A 26,465-nucleotide genomic window follows, 5' to 3' on the forward strand; every position below is an offset into this window, starting at 1 on the left:
TAAACACATTCTTATGTTGTCTGTTCAGTGTCTATAGGTTCTTTACGATGTGAGTATGTAAGGAATGCCCTTGTCTGGGCTCACATATCTCTGGTTACTACGTCTTCTCACCCAATCAGAAACAGTTTTAGGTCAGGTTTTTTCCAGTGTGTGTATATATACGTGTCTGTTATCTGCATTAAACTGAATAAGAACACGTGCTGTGATTCTTCCCTGATCAGAAAAAGACCCCATGGGCATCGTAGTTCGTATGGAAATCCTCTCCAAGATTTAAGATTTTGTTCGGCATGATAAAATATAACTATCTGAGTAAAGGAAAGAACGTTGTGAATAAATGTGTTGCGTTAAAGGTTTTAATTTTTAATAAAAATGAAGAAATGCGTGCTGCATTAATTGTGCATTAATAATATTAGTGCTGTTAAAATGAATTTGGGTTAACGTGTTATTAACACGCTCATTTTGAAGGTTTTTTCAGTATAAAGGACATTATATAAAGGTCAACCCAAGTTTTTTCTTAAACCATTTATACTTTTGCATTTTCTTTGTAGAATCTGTACAAAAACACACAATTTGACTTAATTTCAAAACACCAGGAAAACTGTAATGCAGGGAAAATCACAAGAATCTGTATGCGCTCTGTTATACTGCATGTATTATATGCTGTATAATAATGATGGTTTCTACAGCTGTGGCATCATATTGATGTTCTTAAGAGGATGATTGGGACTGAAGGCAGATGATTGGGTGTGAAAAGCACGACTCACCACTGTAAAGAGACGATCAATATCACTGTGCAGATCTATTATGTATTTTATTTATGTACAAAAATATATAAAAAAAATTATAATATCTATTAAACATTATTTGCTGTAATAATCTTTTTTGTATTTATGTGAGAACAGAGAAAGCTGATCTGCTTCAGGCACTTGGAGAGACGGCTGGAGGAACGGCTTTGTGAGGTCTTTCTTCCACGATTCCAAAGTGTTCAGAGCGACTTTGGGGCTGCTGGGTGCCAGATCATGAGTGGCATAAACCACTGCGAGCTGCAGCTCCCACGGCAAATCTGCACACAAAATCCATCATAAAATTAGGACTTGCTGAAGCACTTTCCTGTTGATAGAGAACTAAAATCAGAGAATAAAGATAAAGATTGATAAAGGACGTGTTTATTTGATCCTTTAATGATATTATTAAAAACACAGATTTTTTTGCTTGCATGTTTATTGCACTAATCTGATCATTTTGTCATAAACAGCGACATTAACACTGGAGTTAAGTGCAGTTTCTTTGCTGCTGGTTATCAGCGTTTACTCACACTAATAAAAAAAAGACTACAATAGCGATGTCCTGTAACACTTTCAGCTTGAATTTTTTAAGAAAAAAATAAAATACTTATTAATTAAATTTAACATGAATTTATAATGAATGTGCTCCATAGATCACATGGACATTGGACATTAAAAGTAGATTAAGTGTGCAGTAAAACACATGAAAACTCCAGTTGAAAAACGATGTTTAATGACTGTTCTGATGACTGTTGTGATGAGAATCAGCTACTTACCGTATCCCAGTGCAGAGATTTGCTGAGCAAATAATAAATCTTTCCGTATGCCTTCATTCTGCACACGATGTGAACGGCTCTGCATAAAGGGCTGTTACAGGAGAAAACACTTGGCCATGCTGTCACCATGACCATTATCAGTTTTGGGGCTTCAGAAGAGTCTGTGAAGGAAACAAAACGATACCACAGATTTAAAATACACTTTATAGGAAGAAACACAAAACCAAAAACAGAACACAATTGGCTTCTTTATATCACTGTCCGGATCATTTTTAGTAAATATATAATGAAATGTCAATATAATCTCACCTTCTTTAAGAAGTCTGTAGGCGAGGGCATGTGCTTTATGAGAGTCTCCTCACTGTTGACACAATCCCACATAAACCCTACAGAGAGACTGCAGGAGTTCATGTCCCATAGACTGTTTCTCCGCCTTGATCTTCTCAAGTAGTGCATCAATCCAGTTTGGAGATAAAACCTCATCACAGGAATCCTGCAGTGTTTTAAATGCACTAGTGATGAGGGAATGTTTTGTGTGTTTGTGAGCTGCAGCATCGAGCAGGCTTTTTAGCAGCACTGGGTGGGGGCATGTCTGATGCAGATCTCTTTGCTCTCAGGATGGTCTGGGTTTGATTTCCTGGGAGAGGAGATTTGACAACTGACACACAAGCACACAGTTTTTCCAGACTCAAACTCCTGACTGTTATCACACATGTACCTACCTGACACATGTAGGTTCATTAGAATGTTTACATTGGTGATTTATGCTGAGATCAAATTGATTTGACAGAATTGTATCATGCAGTAATAATGTGCTTTTACTCTCTTACACACTGAAGGCAGAAGCTGGTTTTTAATACATAAAGCATTTAAAGCATTTTTGTGGAAAAGAAAAGATTTAGATAGAACACTAGATTTTCCTGTGCAGTTTATCACTTGTTGATTTTGTTTACAGAGATTTACATGGATCAAATGTGATCAAATTACATGACAGACAATTCTACAGTATAGATAATACATTGGGAATGTGATATTACAGGAAAATAATCAGCATAAATAAAGTAAAACAGTAATAGAAACTTACTTGTCTTTTTTATATAAAGTGTGTTTTATTAAATATTTCAAAAATTATCCACAAGCAGTCTTGATTGTCCGGTCACCAGATAAAGAGATTGTTTGTGTACTGGTTTTCATGGAAACAGGGCATGGCTTTGTGGCGTGTACAGTGGTACCTTGACCTAAGAGTTTTATCGTTCCGTGGATGAGCTCGTATCTCAAATTGCTCGCACATCAAATCAATTTTTCCCATTGAAAACACTTAAAATGGCATTAAACCTTTTCCAACCCTCAAAATGACCCCCGTTTTATGTTTCATTTTATTAAATTAAGAAAATACATTTCTAAATAACAAATCTTGTATAAAACATAATAGAAAGAGTATGTAAAGATATAATAAGGTTTTATTCAGTGTATTTTCCTTGGAGATGAGACGACCTTAGCTAAAGAAAATGCCGTGGAGTGGTGCGGGGGTGATAAGCGGCGGAGGATGGAAAACTCAATTTTTGCTACTCTCTATCACTCTTGTACACTACGTATCCCTAAACTTTTAATTTTCTTTGCTTATCTTAATTTTAGTCACAATCTTCGCTTTCTCACTTTGTTTCGCCATCTAGCAGCGGCGTTTCGAGCTCGTACCTCAATTTTTTGCTCGCGTAACAAAGCAAGAAATCGACCGAGTGACCGCCGATTCGGAAAACTCGTACATTAATGCACTCGTAGGTCAAAGTACCACTGTAGTTCTGTTTTGGTTTCTATTGATTAGTGTGTAATGGAAAATTGCTGCACCAATCACGGATGCGGACGCAACCAGAGAGGCGGAGCTTCTAGTATCAACACGCCTTTGCTGTAAAAGTGATGGGAAGATCGGATCATTTTAGTGACTCGGTTCTTTGAATCTCATTTATGAAAATGAACGAACGCGCGTCCAGTAGAAAATATCACTCTTAGAGACGAATCGTTCTTCTGAGTCACATTAAAGACTCGTTCAGAATCAAGGAATCGTTCATAACCGACTCATCACTACTCTGCATCATCAGTAATGAGCTCCGGGAGAAACTCCGTGTTCCAGGTGGAGGATGAAGACCCTCTGCCGGGATGGAGCGACTGTAAGACCCCTGTAACGGTGACTTTCTAGTCTTTATGGGTTTAATTCTCTTTTCAACACCGAGACTCACACTTTAAGAACCACTGAGCTAGGCTAACTAGCCGGCTAACTAATCTTAGCTTCAATAGGTTTCATCCGCAGGTTAAATATTCTACATTTAGTGAGCTATAAATAAATTATAAATATCGTAATAAAGAATAATTGAATGTATTCGTCTTTTGGTCAATTTGTGTCAAATATTCCAAGAAACTAGTTAACACAAAAACAGCGCTAGCAAACCCGGCTAGCATGAGGCTAATGATGATGTTCTCCTACACTATTAGCCGAAAGCTCCATTTCTGCTCACTGCAACATTTCTTTTTTTCATTTTTTCCTGCAAGTCCATGAATTTGATGTTAATGATCAGGATTAGACAATAAATGATGAACAGATCACTTTTCTTCTCTTCACTCGGTACTGATGCTCCTGATCACCTTTCCACCTGTTTGAGGCTTTTATGGGGGATTTGTTTATCAATAATAATTGTAATTACAATAATTATAGACATTGCAACTAGCTATTTTGGTAATCAATTAATCTAATGATTTTTTTTAGATTAACTGGATAAAAAACAAACTTATAATGAGATGTTTTGTTTATTATAACTGTATATCATTAATCATACAAAATCATTTAAGTATGAAAGATGAAGCAATTTGTGTAAATCAACATTTGTATTATATTTTACAGATGGCAAGTTGGCAAACATACTTAAAAATCTATATAAAATATTATAAAAATTTTTATATCATTTTTGTTTAAAAAACTACAGTAATTTTGTTCAGTTGTGAAAATATAAACATCTAGAATATATAATAAATACAATTTTGCATAATAATGAAATGATATGCATACATTAAATATATAAAAATTGAAAACAAGCATTTGAACGTAGTAAAGCCGCAGTAAATCACTTTTTAGAACAGATAAGTTACTGTTGTAGACAAATGCTATAAAAAGAGAATGAAACGGAGAAACGCAGCAAGTTAACAGACTTAATGTATAAAAAAAGGAAAAATATGCATCAGTGTACAAATGCTGTTATTTACTGCTTTTAGATTTAGTGTTTGTTCGCACCGTTTTAATTAAATCATCATGATGATGTGATCGAGTCGATTGCGCAACCTGATGCTCGCGAGTCACGACAGAACAGATCCAGTGCGAGTCCCGAAGTTACAAACAAACAGTTTACACAATAACACTTCATTAAACTACACCATTTTCACATGATGAGGATCACAGCATTCGCTCACAACCAATTTCATTATTGATTAGATTAGTTGTTGCAGCTCTAATAATAAATAATAAACTCAGTGTTTCAAAGAGAATAAAGAGAGGTGGCAAATTTGGCAAAAGAGAATCTTGACGGCAAACTTTTTAACAGCTATAAAGTGAAATCTATTAATATAAAGTGTGGGTTTGGTCATATGAGGGGATTTCAGTCAGCATCAGGGGGTAATTTTGCTGGTGTCGGCATAAAGACTAACAGCAGTGTGTAAGAGCAGTGTCTCTGTTGTGTTACAGCTCCATCCAACACTTTAATCTCGTAAGGAGCACGAGACTGAGAGGAACCACCACACCCACAGTCCAAACACTTGTCCCTCTAAGAAGTTGGACGCCGATCACGAGGGGCCGCGTAACTATTTAGCATGCCGGAGTTTTGATCGTTATCGGATTTAACCAGACAAATTGCTCCACCAACTAAGAACGGCCATGCACCACCACCCAGCTCAAGTTCCAGCTGTGGAGGAGAAACCAGCTGCAGCTCAAGTTCCAGCTGTGGAGGAGAAACCAGCTGCAGCTCAAGTTCCAGCTGTGGAGGAGAAACCAGCTGCAGCTCAAGTTCCAGCTGTGGAGGAGAAACCAGCTGCAGCTCAAGTTCCAGCTGTGGAGGAGAAACCAGCTGCAGCTCAAGTTCCAGCTGTGGAGGAGAAACCAGCACAAGTTTAGAATTCAGTAAAAGCTCCTTCAGCATCTGTGAGTAAAGACCAGATCTACAAGCACACAACATTAACAACAAAACACACACACACACACACACACACACACACACACACACACACAAACGCTCAGTTTAATACCATGTGGTTCTATTGATTGTATGTATCTATCTATGTATTGATTGTATACAGTGGGTACGGAAAGTATTCAGACCCCTCAAATTTTCACTCTGTTATATTGCAGCCATTTGCTAAAATCATTTAAGTTCATTTCTTTTCCTCAATAATGTACACACAGCACCCCATATTTACAGAAAAACACAGATTTTGAAGAAATGAACTGAGTAGAACGTGTCTGTAACGTTTGTGTGGAACGTGTCTGTAACGTTTGTGTGGAACGTGTCTGTAACGTTTGTGTGGAACGTGTCTGTAACGTTTGTGTGGAACGTGTCTGTAACGTTTGTGTGGAACGTGTCTGTAACGTTTGTGTGGGCGTTCAGCCCGTTTTGTGTGGATCAGATTTAGTGGTGTCACCGTGATAAACACAAACTTTTGTCATCTCAGTGCGCCAGTGCAAAAGCTTTTCTTGCCCAATGTGGGGAAGGAATTAAATACCCTAAGATGAAGTGTCTCATGCTCTACTTACTGAGCTCGACAACAGGAACAATACGGTGTCTGTAGAACAACATGTTGCTCTGTGTGAAATATTGCAGTGAATTTGTTTCTTTTTTTGTCACTCGGTTAAAATCAGACACATTATTCAGGACATTCAGAGCATTAACTCAGAATATTTAGGAAGTGCGGTATTCAGCTGAGGCAAGAACTCTTACATGATGACTTTTAATGAGATTTAATGTAATGGCCGAGAGTTTAAGGTGTTGGATGTGAAATCCAAAGGGGTTTATTTGTTTCAGCGCAGTGTGAAAGGTGCAAAACTGTTTTACATCTCATGATATTTAGACTGAGGGTCTCACCGCCCTGTTTGACAAACGTGAGGATTTTAACATGTGCTGTCACGTGACCACACACGCACACGGCCGAGACTCAGCGATTACCTGCTCCACCCTGTTACATGAAAGCACCAGCACACGGGCCGCAGTCAAAACATAATGTCTCTTATTATGTACTAAATTACTGACAGAAACAACAACAGATTCAAGTATCTGTAAAAAAAGTTTCTCATACGTGCATTACATTTACATTAATGTGTTTTTTCCTGAGCTCATCAGTGCAGTATGTTGCATCACTTTCATGCTGTCGTCTATTATGATGTACAATATTACAAACAAGATCTTTAAAGAAACTGTTGTACATTCATTACGTTACTGTGTTTGTTTGTTTGTGTTTGTTTCACACAAGGCTTTAAAGGACGATGAGTGGACGTCTCGTCTGCGGCGGTAGAGGACGATGTGTGGACGTCTCGTCTGCGGCGGTAGAGGACGATGAGTGGACGTCTCGTCTGCGGCGGTAGAGGACGATGAGTGGACGTCTCGTCTGCGGCGGTAGAGGACGATGAGTGGACGTCTCGTCTGCGGCGGTAGAGGACGATGAGTGGACGTCTCGTCTGCGGCGGTAGAGGACGATGAGTGGACGTCTCGTCTGCGGCGGTAGAGGACGATGAGTGGACGTCTCGTCTGCGGCGGTTTGGCTCTGAAGCTGGAAACACACCTGCTCCTAGTCAGAAGAAATGGTTGGATCTGTTTTATAAGGTTTGTGCTGTTAAAATGTGTATGAGAACATGATTAAACACAGGTACCATAACCTAAAGGTCTTTATTTGTACAGAGTGAGAAATGTCCAGTGCAGGTCCACGACCAGTCGAAACTTTCCGGTGGACCACAGAAACGTCTTTGTGGATTCCACCCTCCTAAAGTGTTCATTTCAGACTTTCAGGTGATCATCTCTTTCATGTCACATCACTGTGGACCTGCACAACTATATTTGTGACCACACTCATGTGCTTTAAATGTCCTCTGCTGTGGGATGCAGAAATACTTGTTGCAATATTTATTTTTAATATCCTCTCTTTAGCGCCCGCCAGAGTTTCCTCACACCTCCACTCGCGCACCGCTGCTACAGTTTACATCCCTAATCATATAGAACAATATCTGCTTTATCTATTCCCATTTCTCATCCAGTGATCAAATAGTGGAAGCACTGAGATCATTGTAAAAGACTTTGGTTTTTGCTCAAGTGTGTTAAAGTGTGTTATATTTATAGATCTTCATTTCACTTCACTTCTGCCCTCAGACTCTCACTAGTGTACAGAGATGATTGTGGATTAAACATATTAATGTGTGAATGTTAGATTTTCAATGTTTCTTCTTATTTAAATCTGTAAAAAATATCAAGACTAAAAGGTAAATAAAACCTGTGTTCCACACTCTTTATTGTTCTTTTACCAGGTCGTAAGTGTTCCACCTGCTTTACTCCACTCCTACTGCTGTAGCGCCCCCTACCTCCACCCCCACCATTATACAGCCTGCACTTTTATGTCATTTAAAAAGACCTTTATATGTCATTATCATCATCATTATGTTTAAGTTCATAATATACAATATGTGTCTTTACAGCCTAGTAGTCAAAGTCCATCTCCTTCATCCAGTCCTTCATCTGCATCCAGTCCTGCTGTTTCTTCCAGTTCTGCTCCTTTAATTATTTCTTGCTGGTGTTTTGAGCGACTCATTTTACTGTTTATTTGTGTGGATTTACTACTATTATAATATAGTTATTTATGATTAGGTTGTTGTTTTAATCCCAATTAGGGATTTTTTATCATTGTATTTGATTATATCTATTGTTAAATAATCTTTATTAATATATACATCGTTTTGTAATATTTGTATTTTTGTGTGTTTGCATCTATTATAATTTATCATTTGACATTTTTGTAGCATTTTCAGTAATTAAAAATAAAATGTTTTATCATTCATAAAACAGTGACTCGTGAATTATTCTGTGAACCTGCTGAACCCATTATCATCTTTATTATTATTATTATTATTATTATTATTATTATTATTATTATTATTATTAAGTAGAATATAAATAAATAAATACAAAACATGTGCTATATAATAAAGTTTTGTTAAAAATGTTAAAGGTTAAATAAGTACATTAAGAAAATAAATATACATCCATTTTATGCCCCTTTATTGGAAAAATTAGTCAAATCATACAGATATTAATTAACATGAGTGACAAGTGATGTATTTTCATTCACATTATCAGTATTTTTGTGCACTATTGGGGGATTTATAAACATCGATCTGCCAAAAACCATAACAAATGTCCATCATCTATCCATTTCCTTTCTCTTTTTCCTCTATTCCCTTCTTCCCTTTCTTTTCCCCTCTTCCCACCCCTTAACAGACTATTGATCTCCAGCTTCACACAGCTCACATCCTCAACTCTCAGTCTCACAATCATCTCCACTGTTTTGAGCGTGTTAAGCTCCAGGTTTTTATGACTGCACCATGTCTCTCAGGTCTTTCTTCACTGAAGCAGGGTCGTTGGCTGAAACTGATTTTACATGATGAGGATTAATCTTTCTCATATTAATGAACTAATCATGTACTACAGTATTTAAAAAGCACTTGTATTCCTCTCAACCGAGAACAGAAAGCTGAGGGTACATTGGGAACAAGTTTCCCAAAACTGTATAGTTGCAATCTGGAAAACCTCGAATCGATATTTGAAAAGAACTTAAAATCCTGTCAAACATGAATGAGGTTTATGTATTTGTCACAAATTGTTACTCAATCATGAAAATAAATAAACAGCTTTTCTTGTTTCCGCATTGTGCTTGTAACATAAATGGACAATAGGAATTCCAAAATTAGAAGAGGACTCCAATGTAAATAGAAAAGTTTTCATGATAAGTCCTTTAAAAAATAAATAGTAAATATGAAAACAAAAATAAAAGTAAATATAAAATAACCATATCGTTCCAATTCATACTGGATTGGTCGAGATTCGGGTTACCAATGACCGACACAGCTACTGGAGGAAGTTCAGGATCCAGGATTGAGGTGTTAAAGTTTAAGACTTTATGCAGTAGAAATAAATTTACATGGAAGTTTGCAATAACACAGTCCACACACAGTCTTTATAAACCCTCTTCAGCTACATGTGTAACGCCCACATTCCTCATTATTCTCTAAAAGTAGCATGTAATTCTTTAATGGGCGCTTCATGACCCTCTGTCCCATCCACAACTTCATCTCTTGGCTGTCTGTTCTTCTGACACATTTATTACCCTTGATAAATCAGCCTTCAAGAATAAGAGATGTTGTGCTCATTACTGCTTCATTACTGCTGATTCTAATCACACATTCAGCACTTCCTTATATACCGACCAGAATCACAGTGTTAATGATCAGTGTAATTACTGTAAACATATAAATGCTGTGGTGACCCCCGTGTGTAATGCTGCATGATGGCACTGCTGGAGGATTACGCCAATGGAAGATTAAGGAGAAAAAGAGTCTCCAGGGACCATGATGATTTCTGGGCCCATGATGATGACTGGATAATAAGCTGATTTAGATTCCTACAGCTGTGCTCCTGGATCTATGTGCTGAATTGGGTCCAGTACTACAGAGGGAAACACACCGGAACCATGCCATCCCCGTCCAAATACAGGTCCTCACCACTCTGGGGTTAATGACAACAGGTTGTTTTAGTGGGAAATGGCAGACAGGGAAATACTTTATATAAATATTATATATAATTAACTTTTTCACAAAGACCTTTTTTAGATATAATATAATTCTCTTTAATCTCATGCTATAGGTCTGGTATCTGCCCCTGAGTGTCATAATGCCTGTCATTTTGGATGTTATTATTAAGGTGGGTAGTCGATACATCAGGTTTTCCTTCACTGTGGCACACTGACCTGCTTCAGCACATGATTCCTTTATCCTGACACATAGCAGTGTAGGGAACAGACTACAGGCAGCTGCAGGACGTGATGACTGGCTTCTTGGTGACTTTAACAACATGTAGAAATTGTAAACATTGTCCTGATGTAGTCTATAATATGACAGGTGACAGAGGCTTCACCCCTCAGACGCTCCTCACCTCCTTAAATGCAGATGTGGAGCTCTGGATGTATCAGCTGACAGATTTCTATATTTCTACATTTCTATGACCCCGAGCCACAGCCCCCTGCCCCACAAGAGCGATATCAACAAGATGCAAGAATCCATGAGGAGGTCATACGGCTTTTGTAAGGAAGACAAAAATCATGGTTTAACTTTATCTTTTAATAATTGTGCAATTTTACTTTTGTCACATTTTTTGTGACAAAGTTTATCATGTGGATTTTAATTATTTAGCTTAAAAGCATCCTCCAGTTGAGAAACACTGATTTAGAATCAGGATTTAAATGATGTCGAACACTTCAATAAACAAGTGATTTCATATTTTAGATTTTTATTGATTTTATTAATTATTATTGGACATGGAGAGGTTTAGTTTTCAGTTCCTGTCCTTGATGTCCAGACTCACTTGCCTTTTTTTCTCTTTTACTTTTTTACTGGAATGGGTGATAGTCTTCTGATCCAGCGGCAGGGGAACAGATATAGAACTGTGAGACTTTAGTGCAGACCATACCGCATTCTGACGCCTGGAATGACCACTGTGAAGATTCGATGAGAATACCATTGAGTCTGTTGTGATTATGTAAGATTTGCGACAAAGGATAGGACGACAATTCCAATCACGATGTTTCGCTGGTTCAGTTGTCCATAGAACATAGCCACAGAAGGTGATGGTGTAGTATGTTACAAAGGTGCTTTGCATGACGAATTCCGTGAAGAGAAAACTGTGAGTGGTCGGAGCAACCAGTAAACGTGAAGGAACTCCAAAAGATTGGGCAAGGGTAATAACCCTACGCACATGATAGATACGGGTGATCAGCTGAAGTCCTGCAGGAAGATCATAGACAGAGTTCTGGATGGAATCTAGCCACATTCCCTCTGGGGAGAACATGTCAGCGTGGAGCAGAATGTCCATCACTGGTCTGAACCGGTCCGCATCAGTTTCCCAAACGAATTCGTCCTTTTCCGGAGGAAACCTGTACCACTCACGGGGTCCATTACGGCACCGTTCACCTAAAGGACAGGTGGGCTGCTGCGCACACCACAGGCAATGCTGGGGAAAAATGGACACGAGGGTAAAACAAGCATTGCAGGGAGCTTCTAAAGTGTCAAAGTTGAAGCGATACCCCTCAGCACATGCTTCCCTGTACGCACACGTGCGTTGATGCAGACGCCTTATATATTCAAACTCTGCCATGTTCCTGCACACAGCATAAAATACACACAACAACAACATGATTTATACAATATAATCAAAGAATCAGAATTAAAGCATAGAGAGAGTTTAGTGCATTTAGTTATAAGGAAACGTTTGTTACAGTCATTTTTTCTTATTGACTAGGGCCATAATCCCTCCATCCAAATCCACATAGATGTTTTGATCCATATCTGTGGAGATGTTTTCTGTAGAAGACTCTTCACCTGTAATTTTATACACTGGGAGCTGTACGTATTGTCTAAACAATGACAAGGAATTCCACAACAGATAAAACATGCCACGGCTGCAAGGATTATTAAAATTGTAGTCCCAGTCTGACCCTATTCTACTCTATTTATTAGTATATTATGTTAATTATACTTGGAGTAAACAGGTTACATGAGTTTGATTAAAATATGGGATAAATAGGTTAAATTAAGCTACTTCATTGTATCTAATAGATTCTATACTAATTATTAGGTACATTTGTTGGATTAATATAAAAAGCTAAACTATAAAAGCTAAGCTTAGCTAGCCGGCTAGTTACCCATGCTAATGTCGCTAAATAATGACTTTGTACTTTTCGAGTCTTCTACTAAATAATCTACAATATTCTACCATAATTATTTAGACGACTTACCAGGTACCTGTATAAAGAAATGTTCAATAGAAGAGGATTTGTAATGTTTTTTTAGTTGCTGCTAATCGCTGCTGCTTCTTGCTGCTGTTTGTTTGTTTGGTGGTTGTCAATTTTAGTGTCTCTTTACTTACAATTGGTAAATTCACAAATGAGAAACAAAAGCACGCTTTGAATTATATAGACGTGTCACACTGTGACATCACACCTAGATGCCCCGCCCTCTGCCGATGACATCATCATGTCACTCACTTTATTTCTCTCTCTCTCTTTCTATCTATCTCTCTCTCTCTCACACACACATACACACACACACACACACACACACACACACACACACACTCTGCGCATGTACAGATTACAGAGGGAAGATTACACACAATCCGGAAGTTGACCCGAGTGACTATATGAATGTTGTAGAATCATAAATGACCAGATGAAGCTGACTGAGGTGAACCCTGAAACTAACCCAGGAACAGAGTAGGAACATTCTGATCACCTGCTGGTTTCTTTTGAGAGACTGCTGAAAGGAAATTTCTTAAACTATCTATGGACTCAGTCTCGGTCGACCTCATTGTTTTGAATAGAAGTGACCGAACTGAACTCTTGAACCGAGTCACTTGAACTGAATCTAAGGAGTCGAAATCATCGAATCGAATCTTTTTGAACTGAATTGACCAAACTGAATGGACTGAATTATTAAAATTAATATAATAAATAGTTCTTTCTCTAGTGCTGAAGTCATATTGCTGAACAGCTGTACAGCTTCCTCCAGTCACTCTCGGGTTTCCATCCTCATTTTTTCTTCCCTCACCTAAGAATCTTTGTTTCTTTAGAGATTTTCTGCGACTCTTTGGGCTTGTAGAGGTTCAGCTTTCTGTTTCTCATAGTCAGAACCCAAAGTGCCCTCAGCTGAGCTTCATGTTTCTCCAATTGCTCTTGGTTTCTCAGAATGATGTTTTTGATGATATATTTTATGGAGAGCAAAATATTTTAGGTTATTTAAACTTAAATTTTTATTTATTCTGGAATAATTTTCCTGTCTGTTTTTATTAATATTTATGTTCAAAAAACATTGTTTTAGTGTGTTCAATAAATGTTTATCCTGTTCGGCCCGCAACCTAAAGTGGGCTTTAAGTTTTGGCCCCCTGTGCAATTAAGTTTGACAACCTGATATATATCATTAATTATTAATAATAACTAAAGGTAATAATTAAATAATAATTAAAGATTAACTGAGCACATCTTTTATCTCAGAAGTGTGTATCAAACTGGTAGCCCTTCACATTAGTCGGTACCCAAGAAGTAGCTCTCGTTGTCAAAAAGGTTGGTGACCCCTGATTTATAATCTTGTTACTTTTGTCCCCACATGAACATATACATTTTTATATTTAGTCATTGTGATTTCACCCTTTTACATCGTATCTCTGTTGGTTTCTTTTATTCAGCTCCATCTCACAGACGTTCTGGGACAGCTCTTAGGAGCGTTCTCCTCCGACAGTATCGTCAATTTCAGCTCTTCTTCCTCACCACTGAGATTGCTCCATTTATTAAACATCTCTCTACTCCAGCTGTTCCAGAGAACCCCTGTCTGCCTCCTCGCATCGTGAAGAATACTTTTACACGTGATATGGGCACACAGACCTCGTCTGACCTTCCTGCTGTTTATCATCAGGTGACACAGACCAACAATGAAGACTATGACGACTCCCTCATTCCTGCATCAACTCTACCATCTCCTCCTTATCCTTCATGTTGGTCCCCTACTGATTATTCTCCTACTTCCCCCGTTCTCTCACCTGATCATTATTATTATCCTCCCATATCTTCCCCTGAGTCTGATCCTGATTGCTCACCCATGTCTTCTGCAGCAGCAATGGCCCACAAACTCTTCTTTCCCAATAAACATGCTTAAGTCTGCCTTGTTTTTGTTTCTCCTACACACTCATAACATTAGTCAGACCCTATTCTACTCTATTTATTACTAAGTGATTATTACCTCTTAAAAGAACCTTCTTTAATGTTCCCATTAATGCCCTTTTACGCGTTATGGTCTACAAACACAAAACTGACTTAAAACAAAACTAAAGTGGCTTCTGCATCATAAAAGCTGTTGTGTTGAGCTCTTAAACATGTTCCTTTCACAGCTGAAGTATGAAAACTATCAACAATGTAGAACAGAACACCGGGTTAGCTTCTAGCTTCTAGCTCCTCAGGCATGGAGTTTCTGGAGGTGTTGTTATCGCAGTAGATACGAGCTTCGAACCAGAAAGACACAGCTTACATTAGACTAAAAAGTTTTTGTCTTTATACTCAACTAAAGTGAAATAATGAGCATATTTCCACTTTGAGAAACTCGTCTTGCTCTCGCCTCGACTCGCCATTACTGCCGCACAGACCTGAATAAACAGAGACACGCCCACAGTGCGTGTCCAGAGAGAAGTTTAATAATAAAAAGCATGTTGGTTTAATTACAAAAACAATTAATGCTCCAATGTTTGGAAAAGATCTCTAAAAGATCCTAACATTTGATGTAAACCTTGATATTGAAGACCCAAAGGTCCCTAATGTTTGTTGACAAATAGTGTTTTACATAAAAGAATCAGCTTTTATTTTACCAAAGGTTATGATCACATCTTGACATGTGGATTCGATTTGATTATAAATCTTAATGTTTCTATTTATTAATTCATGGAGCCATAAATCTTTTTGGCAAAATTTCCATCAAATTTTGAAAATCTTCAAAATTTTTCTTGGTTGCTGCTAATCGCTGCTGCTTCTTGCTGCTGTTTGTTTGTTTGGTGGTTGTCAATGAGATACTCAAATTTGTATTATGACATCATAAAATCGATTCTGTACACATCACTCTGGTCACATGACCAGCTGGAGACTTGAGTCCCAAAGCACTTAAAGCACAAACACACTGCAAAATATTATTTTAATACAAAATTACCTTCAAATATCAATCTAGAAAAATGGCCCTGAATCCTGTATGTACACAAAACAGACAAATGAATCTCATTTAAAATGCTTTCAGTGATTCTACATTCTGTTTATATGAAGTGTTTCTGCAGTTTGCATGTTAATTGGCTGGATGGAGCTTTTATTCATTAGTTATTTATCCAGTTATCATCTGTTAACCTGTTATTTCAACAAAACCAGATTTTCAATTTATTTTTATTTGTATTGCGTTTTTAACAATGAACATTGTCTCGAAGCAGCTTTACACAGATAATGTGGTGATAAAAATAAATGAGATGTTTATGTGTAAGTTTGTCTCTGATGAACAAGCGGTGCCGACTATGGCGAGAAAAACTCCCGAGACGGCATAAGGAAGAAACCTTGAGAGGAACCAGACTCAAGAGGAACCCGTCCTCATCTGGGTTTCACTGAATGTCCATTTATTACAGCTAAATGATGTTGAGGTGAAGTGATGATCAGATACAAACTGTAGTCCTGAGTCAGTGTAGCAGACTGTTAACATAAACTACAGTCCAAATCCCAACCCTCAAAGCTCCTGTTCTTACTCTGTTTTGTTTCTCGTGGACTATTTCAGCCTGGTGGTCGTAAGTTTTGGACACTTTGTTTTTGTGTTTTTCCTACGAGTACATTGTATTTGACCTGATAGTAGTAGGGCACATGTTTGATCTAAAATAATGAAAGTGATGAGACGGAACTCTTTGTACAAATAATTACACACACACACACACACACACACACACACACACACACACACACACACACACACACACACACACACACACATTATGTGTTCCTAATTAAGTGTTTGCAATACATGAACACAATTAGTATCATTGTACATACAGTAACATGGTCATTTTTTAAACATATGCATTAAAGACTCCTAATATAAATAATACAAAATTACCTTCAAATATCAATCTAGAAAAATGGCCCTGAATCCTGTATGTACTGTAGATGTTTTGTTTGAAGTGTTGTGATCATGAAGATGAAATCCTGCAGGTTATTTGGGTTTGTACTGTGCAGAGTGGGCTTTCAGTCCTAATGCTCTTAAACGTCGAGACACTGTATGACGAGACAGATCCTTACCCTGTTCAGCACTGAACTGGTGAGCAATTCCAGCTGCAGTGTGGAAACGATTGCCCATTGAGATCCTCCGCAGTATCCTGTCCTCTCTTGTATTTGTCTTCCGTGGACGACCAGCCTTCTTGGCAGACTTGAATGAGTTTGTGATGTTGTAAAGATTCAATATTCTTGAAATCACATATTTGGAACGACCAACTTGTCTTGCTATGGCTGATAGGGTCATTCCTTTGGCCTTCATCTGGACAACCTGCTGTTCAGTCACTTTAGAACGCCCACCATCTTGCAGAGTCAGTGAAACTGGAAGTTAGGCTGCCAGTTAAATAGAGGTTAACAGATAATCAAGGAAATTAGCACCAGGTGCCAGATTACACAAATAACTGGGAGGTATCTGAAAGTGTTCTCTAATTTTGATCAGTGTGTTTTCTGCAAAATAATGTTTTTTAAATGCCTTAGTTATTTTGTGGAAAAGGTGTTCTGGTAGCATGGTATAGACAGGACAAAACTCCTTCAACTGTTGAGCAGTGAAGATGACATTATTTCAGAATTGTTCAATTGTTTATAAATTGTTCTCTAATTTTGATCTCCAGTGTACATATTTTCCTTCAATAAGTCTGGAAATGCAGCCATTACACTCTCTTTATGTCCTCGTTTTCAGTCCTAACTATAATGATGTTCATAACAAAACTGGCATGAAGAAACGTGTTCACGCTTTATTCACTTTCCTGTGATGTAGCTTCCTGTGTTTGACTTGTTTGCCGCGAGTTCCGTGTTTGTATTTTTGTTGGCATTTTCAAACTAAACTTTACTATTTATAAATCTCTTTTTCCTCTTTAAATCAACCTGAATTGTTTTTTGTCTTCCTGACTTGTGCCTGTAGCTCGTTAACTCGACTACCACTAGTGTTGACTACATTCATTGCCTCACATTTTTTCTTAAATCTGTTCGTGATTATAAGCACTATGTCGGTTGTGTGTCTGCCTTTGAGCACAGGTGAGGACTCCTTTGAGTTGCAAACGGTGGAGTTGGAGCTGGAGGCTTTGGAGAAACAGATTTGCGATCTACATGCAAAGCATGCCCAGCTGCGAGAGTGGAAAGAGGTGCTGGAAACATTACGGACGGATGCTCACTCGTCCCAGGTAAATTCTTGAAACTAATGCTCCCAGCACCTCAACTCCGCTTGTCTCTCTGCTCTGGCCCAGCTCACCTACTACACGGCCCGCCCAGGTATCGTTCCCTCCGGCACCGGGGCACCACGGACCCTTAATAGACTTAATAATATCCCACGGAGCAGACGTCACTGATATAGATATTTTACCTCAGAGTGATGACATCACAGACCATTACCTCATACTGTACCAGAGGTGGCAAAAGTACACACATCCTTTACTTAAGTAGAAGTACAGATACTCATGTTTTAAAATACTCAGGTAAAAGTTAAAGTACTGATAACTTTCACTTGAGTAAAAAAGTATAAAGAAGTTTTGGCTCTGACATGTACTTAAGTTAAAAGTAGCTGCTACTTCTACCTGTTTTAGTGTCACGTTGGTAACTGGACCTCACATCATATTAATATTAGGGCTGTCAATCAAATTAAATATTTTATCTCAACATAATCGCACATTTCGCACAGAGAGCGCCCCCTGTCTGTTTACTTTATTTTACAAAAGCACAGCTTTACTTCTTGTTTTCTGCCTGCTGATTCTTAGCTTCGTAAACTAGTCTACATCTGTGGTGAGTGAGAGGCAGGACATTATACACCAGTGGATTGAAAAAGGCGCACAATGACAGGAAATGGTTTGCTCGGTAAAAAAATAAAAAATATTGACATTTAACCAAATCAATGGATTAAAACAAAGTAACGAGCCGGTTTTGAAAATGTAAGAAGTAAAAATGACAGATATTTGTGTAAAAATGTAATGAGTGAAAGTAAAATGTTGTCTGAAAAATATTCCAGATTCCATGGTGTAGCAGTCAATCAAAAACAGAAAATCTGTTTTCAGCCAACGACCCTGCTTCAGTGAAGAAAGACCTGAGAGACATGGTGCAGTCATAAAAACCTGGAGCTTAACACGCTCAAAACAGTGGAGATGATTGTGACATTTGAGTCAGTGAATTTTCTAAGTTTAATTTATATTTTTCCAGTTAGATTTTGAGAGATATGTTTCTATTTATGCACATTGGACATCAACCTTCTCAGCAGCAGGTTCCATAGTGTAGCGGTCATCACGTCTGCTTTACACGCAGAAGGTCCTGGGTTTGACCCCCAGTGGAGCCATGCCCTTGAGTCTCTGATTCTAATTTTGGAATGCTTTTCCTCCATTTCTGTTTCAACCACAATGCAGAAACATGCAAAACTGTTTATTTATTTCCAGGATTGAGTAACAATTTGTGAGTAATATATAAACCTCACTCATGTTTGCAACCTGCATGGTTCCACTGGAAGGACCTTCTGTGTGTAAAGCAGATGTGACGACCACTACCCTATGGATCCACACAATCATCTGCACAGCATAAATGAGCAGAAATAATGATTCAGGCAATATGTTTTCCAGATTGCAACTATACAGTTTTGGGAAACTTGTTCCCAATGTACCCTCAGCTTTCTGTTCTCGGTTGAGAGGAATACAAGTGCTTTTCTAATACTGTATGAGAGTGTGTGATCTGAGTCTGTGCAGCGGCTGCTGTTCTCACTCTATTTATTCCAGCTCTTTTTTAAAGTCGTGTTACATCCTCGATGACTTCAAACTTTACTCTTTACACTATTAATACAGTTCTAAAATGAATTGTATTGATTTGTATGAATCATCTTGTACGAATTGTATGAATGAAGAATATTAATACATTTTATTCACTCTATGGTGCTCGGTGGTCAGGGATAAAACACACAGCACACATTATGACGTCCACTGCAAAAATATCCGTCAAAATAAAGAAATAAAAGCATGATTTAAGAAGAAACTCTACAGACTAGAAACAAGTCAAATGATTTGCCAGTGCAGTAAAATAATTACACTTGGTAAGATTTCTTGAAATAAGAAGTGATTAAAGCGATGCTGCAGCACTCGTGTGTCTGTTTTCTGAAGCAGCTTCTGCACCTGACGACAGCACGAGGACTCGACTTCTTTGATGGACCCTTGTGAGGTCTGTTCTGAGTGGAACACGTCTTGGAAAACCTCTGTATGACCCTGACCACTGTACTGTAACTCAGTGTCAGGATGTTACTGATCTTCTTATCGCCTCGGCATCATGGTGGAGTCTCCTGTCATCAGAGAGTCTTTACCATGAGGTGCCGTAGAACATCCAGTGGTCAGTATGAGAGAATTGATTAACAGAATATAAGATTTTTCTCCAAAGTTTAAATAACATTGGATTTTTTTTCCATTTGATGAATTTTAAGTTCATTCATTTTTTCATTCATGTATTTTTGCTCTTGTTGTGAAGTGAAGTTTGTGTCATTGCTGCTACACTGTGCATCTGAACGATCACGACTCAAATCTCACAATAAACTTTAGGGTTTTATCACATTTTCTACTTTCATTCATCTGATTGTCTCCCCAGTGTCCAACTGCTCCATGGCTTTGTGTATCAGTCACCTCACAACTATAGCAAAGAGTTTTTATTATTGAGCGAGTAAATTCCAAGTGATTCAGTGCTTATGCTCAGAGACTGACCTGATTTTTTTCAACTACTGCTGAATGTTTGTTTACATTCACAATATTCATTATTATATGCACATTATATTCCACATGGATCGTGCAGTACAGTGTACAAGTTGTTAATAACATTCTTGTGTATGTTTCTATTTTCTTTATAGTGATTAATCTGTAGGATAAATCATATAAATGTGGAAATCTTCATATAATAATAATCATAAAATGTATAATTTTAGAATATAAAAGTATGTTTAAATGTAGACCTTTAGGTACTAAAGCACCCTATTGCAATAAAGTATTATTATTATTATTATTATTATTATTATTATTATTATTATTATTATTATTATTATTAATATTATAATGACAAACTGTGTTTATAAAATGAACATGAAATAAGGCTGTAATACTGCACTGTATTTAACTGTCTGAAACAGATTTATTCTAGTTTTAAACATATTGATAGTCATTTTATTTATTTTTGTTGTATTTTGATGTTTTCAATTTCATTTCAGTAAATTATGACTTTATGTTTTTAATTTATTACCCAGTAAAAGCCTTGATATTTATAAATGTGTATTTAAAACACAGATATTTAAAAAAGAATAATACATCAAAAGATCTAATATCTACCAAACTACAAAAATCACTCAGTGTTGAATTGAGGTTTTTGGACATTTATTCCAGCTCATAAATCCTATAAAACATGCAGCATTAAACATGAACTTCCAGCAGATGAACATCTCATAATACTGTCTGGAAGTGAGAAATGTACAGGTTGTTTTACTCCATACACATGAACTTACTTTGATCAGAAACACAATCATACTCCAAATCAATTAATCAATAAAGTCAATAAAAGAATCCCAAACTGCTGTGTGTCTTGTCCTCGCTATTAATGACGTCATTAGAGCTCCACTACTTCTAATTACCTGCTGTGACAGTGAGCTCTAATACACATCACACTGCCACCTACTGGTCATTTATGATTCTGCAACATTCATAGAGTCACTCCGGTCAACTTCCGGTTCTCAACTCGGATTCACTCGCTTTATACACAGTTTACAGCCGTTTTATCTTATTTATGACTGTAATATCGCTCTTCTCTCAGGAACAACAGAAAAGCTGTGAAGACATGATATTTTATCCGCTCTTACCTCTGTAATGTGCGCATGCGCATAGTGTCAGGTTAAGAGAGACCGGGTTACGCCACAGACGGAGGGCGGGCATCTCCTGTGACGTCACAGTAAGGCAACGTCTATAATTGGGAACGTCTCTGTTTCTCTCATTTCCAAGGTTTTTGCTTGTGAGTAAAGAGGCATAAACATGGAGCTCTTCAGAAGGTTAAGAGAATTTTTCAAAGCAGAAGAACAAAGAAAACTAAGCAGATTGCTGAAATGAAGGAGAAGCTGGAACACATGGAGAAAGTAGTGAAAGACTTGGATGCATTTTCTTCTAATGATAGAGAAGATAACAGAAGAGAAAGAAGAGAAAGCCATTCTGCTACAGACGGTGCAAAAGCTGGAGGCTACTTTGGCTTCTGAGCGAAAGCAGCAGAAACAGAATATAACTGAGAGAAGCCAGAGCTGGGCGAGAGAACAAAAACAACTGGAGGAACGTGTTGCTCAGCTTGAGGTCACTTTGGATCAGACCACCATGGAGCTCCAGTCTTCCCTGAAAATCAATGAGGAACTGGAGAAAACTGTGGACTGTGAGAGAGAGAGCTGGACAGAGAACAAAAGAAAGTGGAGGAACATGTTGCTCAGCTTGAGGCCACTTTGGAATAGACCACCATGGAGCTCCAGTCTTCCCTAAAAATCCATGAGGAACTGGAGAAAAATGTGGAATGTGAGAGAAAGAGCTGGACGAGAGAGCAAAAGAAACTGGAGGAACATGTTGCTCAGCTTGAGGTCACTTTGGAACAGACCACCATGGAGCTCCAGGATACTCAGAATCACTGTGAGAAAGTAAAAATAGTGCAGAGCAGGAGAGAGATCATTTGATCAGAGAGAAAGAGCGACTGGAGGAACGTGTTGCTCAGTTTGAGCCCACGTTGGACTTTAAAGAAAAACAAGAGGACGAAAGAGAGAAAACTAAACTTGACATAGAGGAGAGGAACAACTTACAGCTTCAGACCAACAGGGGGCTCCAGGATACCCAGAATCTCTGTGAGGAAGAAAAGAAGACTTCAGAGAATAAAACAGATCATTATATGAGAGTCCGAGAGCGATGGGAGGAAATTGTTGCTCAGCTGAGACAAGAAAACATTCAAAAGAAAAGGAGAAATAGAAAAAAAAGAAGAAGACAAGAGAAACAGAGAGTCTGAACACTTTTACTACAGCGAGACACAATAAACACTATTAAATAAATAAAGATTTTGAATTTCAATCATGTCTAATGTCTCTTCATCACAGAGAGCATTCAATGATGGCATTTTTTTTCTTGAAATCCACTTTAGTAAAGTCAGTGATGTTTGATGTCCTTAAAGAAAAGGAATTTGACAGAAACTGAAGTTGAGGTATTTTCTTGCAGCTTTAGTGCTTTGTTCATTTTGAGCTCTGAAAGCAATATAGCTGACAGTTAATGTGGGCAGAACCTGATTCACTTAAACATCTGTACTTTATAATTAATCACATGGATTGGCACAAGAAAGTGGATGATCTTTCAGCAGTTATTCTGACAGGGTTAACACTGGATTCACCTCACAACACCTGAACACTACTGCTGGATGGAGCAGCGGTGTGTGTGTGTGTGTGTGTGTGTGTGTGTGTGTGTGTGTGTGTGTGTGTGTGTGTGTGTGTGTGTGTGTGTGTGTGTGTGTGTGTGTGTGTGTGTGTGTGTGTGTGTGTGTGTGTGTGTGTGTGTGTGTGTGTGTGTGTGTGTGTGTGTGTGTGTGTGTGTGTGTGTGTGTGTGTGTGTGTGTGTGTGTGTGTGTGTGTGTGTGTGTGTGTGTGTGTGTGTGTGTGTGTGTGTGTGTGTGATGTAAAGTGTTTGAGTAAATGTACTGTTACTGTACTTGAGTAACTATAAGTGACTTCCTGTCTGATGAACTGTTCTGTATTGGTCCTGTTGACTTCAATAGTAAGGAATGTAGACCTGAGATCCTGATTATTGGTCTTTTATTACCCATAAGGCAGTGGTTTTAACCTTTTTTGAGGCGTGACTCATTGTTTACATGAAGAAAACACAGTGCATGTAGGGGTACGGTCTCAGGAGCCCTGCAGTAAGTGTGCTGTGTGCATGTGATTGATGAATGTGCAGGTAGAAATTCAACTGAAACTGCATTCAATCTGGTTGATTATCAAGCAAGTTATTTTTTAACTACATTTAAGTTCCCTGTTATAGGATAACTTGCAATTCTGTAAATTCCAACTTTATTTCCATTAATTCCTGTTAATACCTAAATATTCCTGATAATTCATATGGGAAGTTTCCAGTCTTGAAAATTCCTGCAACCACATTCCTAGGAAATACATGAGCTGTTCCTTGGTCTTGGGCACAGGGATATTTTGCCTGCCTTTTTTTTTTTCTTTTAAGTTTTACATTGTTCTGATATCAGATGCCCCAAGAAATTGCAGTTTAGACACAGAAGCTTTGTGTATGTGAGGATCCTCTATAATTATTTGGAGAAAGAGTCTGGTGTCATTATGCCATGGCTTGGGAAGTCGGGATGTTGTTAATAAATGTGAACTGATTTAATGTCATACAGTGTGTCTGTGTTCTACATTACAGTGGGGTCTGAGGTTCGGTTCCCAGCGTGTTGTTTCCTTACATTCTTTTATCCAGGGCCCAAAATCTTTCCACTGATCTCTCACACATTTAGAAAGTGATCTATGCAGAGCTGAACATCTCACCATGAATGGTGAACAACCTCATGCATGTTTGTGAGTTTTATTTAGAATCTACTTCGACTTCACTTCTGTGTTCATTCCAACCTCATTTATGTCGTCAGTCTGATTAGAGAGCAAACAGAGTGTAAGTGATTCTTCACTGCAAGAAAGAAAAGAAGTTGTTAATTGGTCCTTGGTTTCCCTATAAGAATGTATGATTTATGGAAGAGATGAGCAGCAGCATAATTTAGAGCAAGAAAATAAAGTCAAAGAGGATAAAATACATACCTACATGTTTATTTCTTTGGATTTTGGTGAGTACACAGTTTGTAATGTGTAAAAATGGTTGTATATGGAATTAGATGTGTACTGATGTCATTGTGTGAGAGAAAATGCAAACTCAGATCTTGAACAATGGGATTCTGATGAGTTTTGTGGTATTAAAAGGTAAAGATGTGTGTTGGTTGATCAGTAACGTGTTTATGAGTCTGAACTGTTCATATTGTGTGATAATGACGATGAGGAACTGTTTCATTACCGTCATGTGACTGAGTGTCGTATGATAGTGGAAATAGTGGAAACCAGTGAACCGACTCTTCTGGACTTTATTATTTAACTCTTTTGAACTGAGTTACTTGAACTGATATAAAAGATTTGAAATTATTATAGGATTTTGAATAACTGAATTGATCAAACTGAATGGTGTTACTGAAATAAATATATTGAATTTTATTTTATTTACATTGTTCTGATATCAGATGCCCCAAGAATTTTACCTGTTGTACAAATTGCATTTTAGATACAGAATCTTTGTGTATGTGAGGATCCTCTATAATTATTTGGAGAAAGAGTCTGGTGTCATTATGCCATGGCTTGGGAAGTCGGGATGTTGTTAATAAATGTGAACTGATTTAATGTCATACAGTGTGTCTGTGTTCTACATTACAGTGGGGTCTGAGGTTCGGTTCCCAGCGTGTTGTTTCCTTACATTTTTTTATCCAGGGCCCAAAATCTTTCCACTGATCTCTCACACATTTAGAAAGTGATCTATGCAGAGCTGAACATCTCACCATGAATGATAAACAACCTCATGCATGTTTGTGAGTTTTACTTAGAATCTACTTCGACTTCACTTCTGTGTTCATTCCAACCTCATTTATGTCGTCAGTCTGATTAGAGAGCAAACAGAGTGTAAGTGATTCTTCACTGCAAGAAAGAAAAGAAGTTTGCAAATGCTGTTAGATCTGAATACAAACATGGTGCATCAGCGTCATGGTGAGTCTCCAAGTGCCGGAGCAGTTGCTTGGGCTGTCTGTTGACTTCGCTGTGCCTGATGTGCTGGGGGTCTCTCCTCGTTGGGCAACCATCCATGTCTGGATTTGTTTTAACACACTAGAAATAGTGAGTTCTGTCCCGTCCCTACCTGTGTTTTTCTGACTTCTGCTTTAAATTCCTACATGTTCTATGAAAACCAATTTAAAGTAATTTTCTTTTTCCCCAATTTATTTTTCTGTCTTCTATTTGTTTTAGTTTTTCTTTGAGCATACAACATACAATACAATACAATACAATACAATACAATACAATACAATACAATACAATACAATACAATACAATACAATACAATACAATACAATACAATACAGATATGAACCTACCTGTCTGGATGAGTGTATTGGAGAATTTATTTGTCAATTATCATGTGTGTCATTATTATAATGACACACTGGTAAGCTGTAAAAGACATTAGAAAAATAGAATTAATCTTCAAATTCAGTGTGTTTTGGGAGATTTGGAAATAACTTCTCCATGAGCACTCTAGTTATCTCAGGGGGATCCAAAATCTGGTCCCAGGGCCAAATGCAGCCTGTAAACAGATGTTAATTGGTCCTTGGTTTTCCTATAAGAATGTATGATGTATGGAAGAGATGAGCAGCAGCATAATTCAGAGCAAGAAAATAAAGTCAAAGAGGATAAAATACATACCTACATGTTTATTTCTTTGGATTTTGGTGAGTACACAGTTTGTAATGTGTACAAATAGTTGTAAAAATAGACTGAGTGTCGAACGATAGTGGAAATAGTGGAAACCAGTGAACCAACTCTTCTGGACTTTATTATTTAACTCTTTTGAACTGAGTTACTTGAACTGATATAAAAGATTTGAAATTATTATAGGATTTTGAATAACTGAATTGATCAAACTGAATGGAGTTATTGAAATAAATAAATTGAATTTTAATTTAGTTTTACTTTTAACCTTCATTTTAATAT

At 37.7% G+C, this 26,465-nt stretch overlaps 1 protein-coding gene, 1 long non-coding RNA gene and 1 other non-coding gene across 4 annotated transcripts in view; 2 read left to right on the forward strand and 1 right to left on the reverse strand.

The window, feature by feature from the left end:
* LOC124384638 (eukaryotic translation initiation factor 4 gamma 3-like) overlaps positions 1-26,465 on the reverse strand; it is a 1,295,064-nt gene that overhangs the window by 620,938 nt on the left and 647,661 nt on the right. The gene's annotated exons all lie outside the window — the stretch shown is intronic.
* Positions 7,222-8,156, forward strand: LOC124384734. Its single transcript, XR_006925548.1, has 3 exons — positions 7,222-7,413; positions 7,489-7,596; positions 8,109-8,156. It is a non-coding gene; the product is annotated as an uncharacterized LOC124384734 (long non-coding RNA).
* trnav-uac lies at positions 18,911-18,983 on the forward strand. The gene has a single exon. It is a non-coding gene; the product is annotated as a tRNA-Val (tRNA).

This window comes from Silurus meridionalis, chromosome 4 (genome assembly GCF_014805685.1).
Source record: "Silurus meridionalis isolate SWU-2019-XX chromosome 4, ASM1480568v1, whole genome shotgun sequence".
In the NCBI taxonomy this organism is placed as follows: Eukaryota; Metazoa; Chordata; class Actinopteri; order Siluriformes; family Siluridae; genus Silurus; species Silurus meridionalis.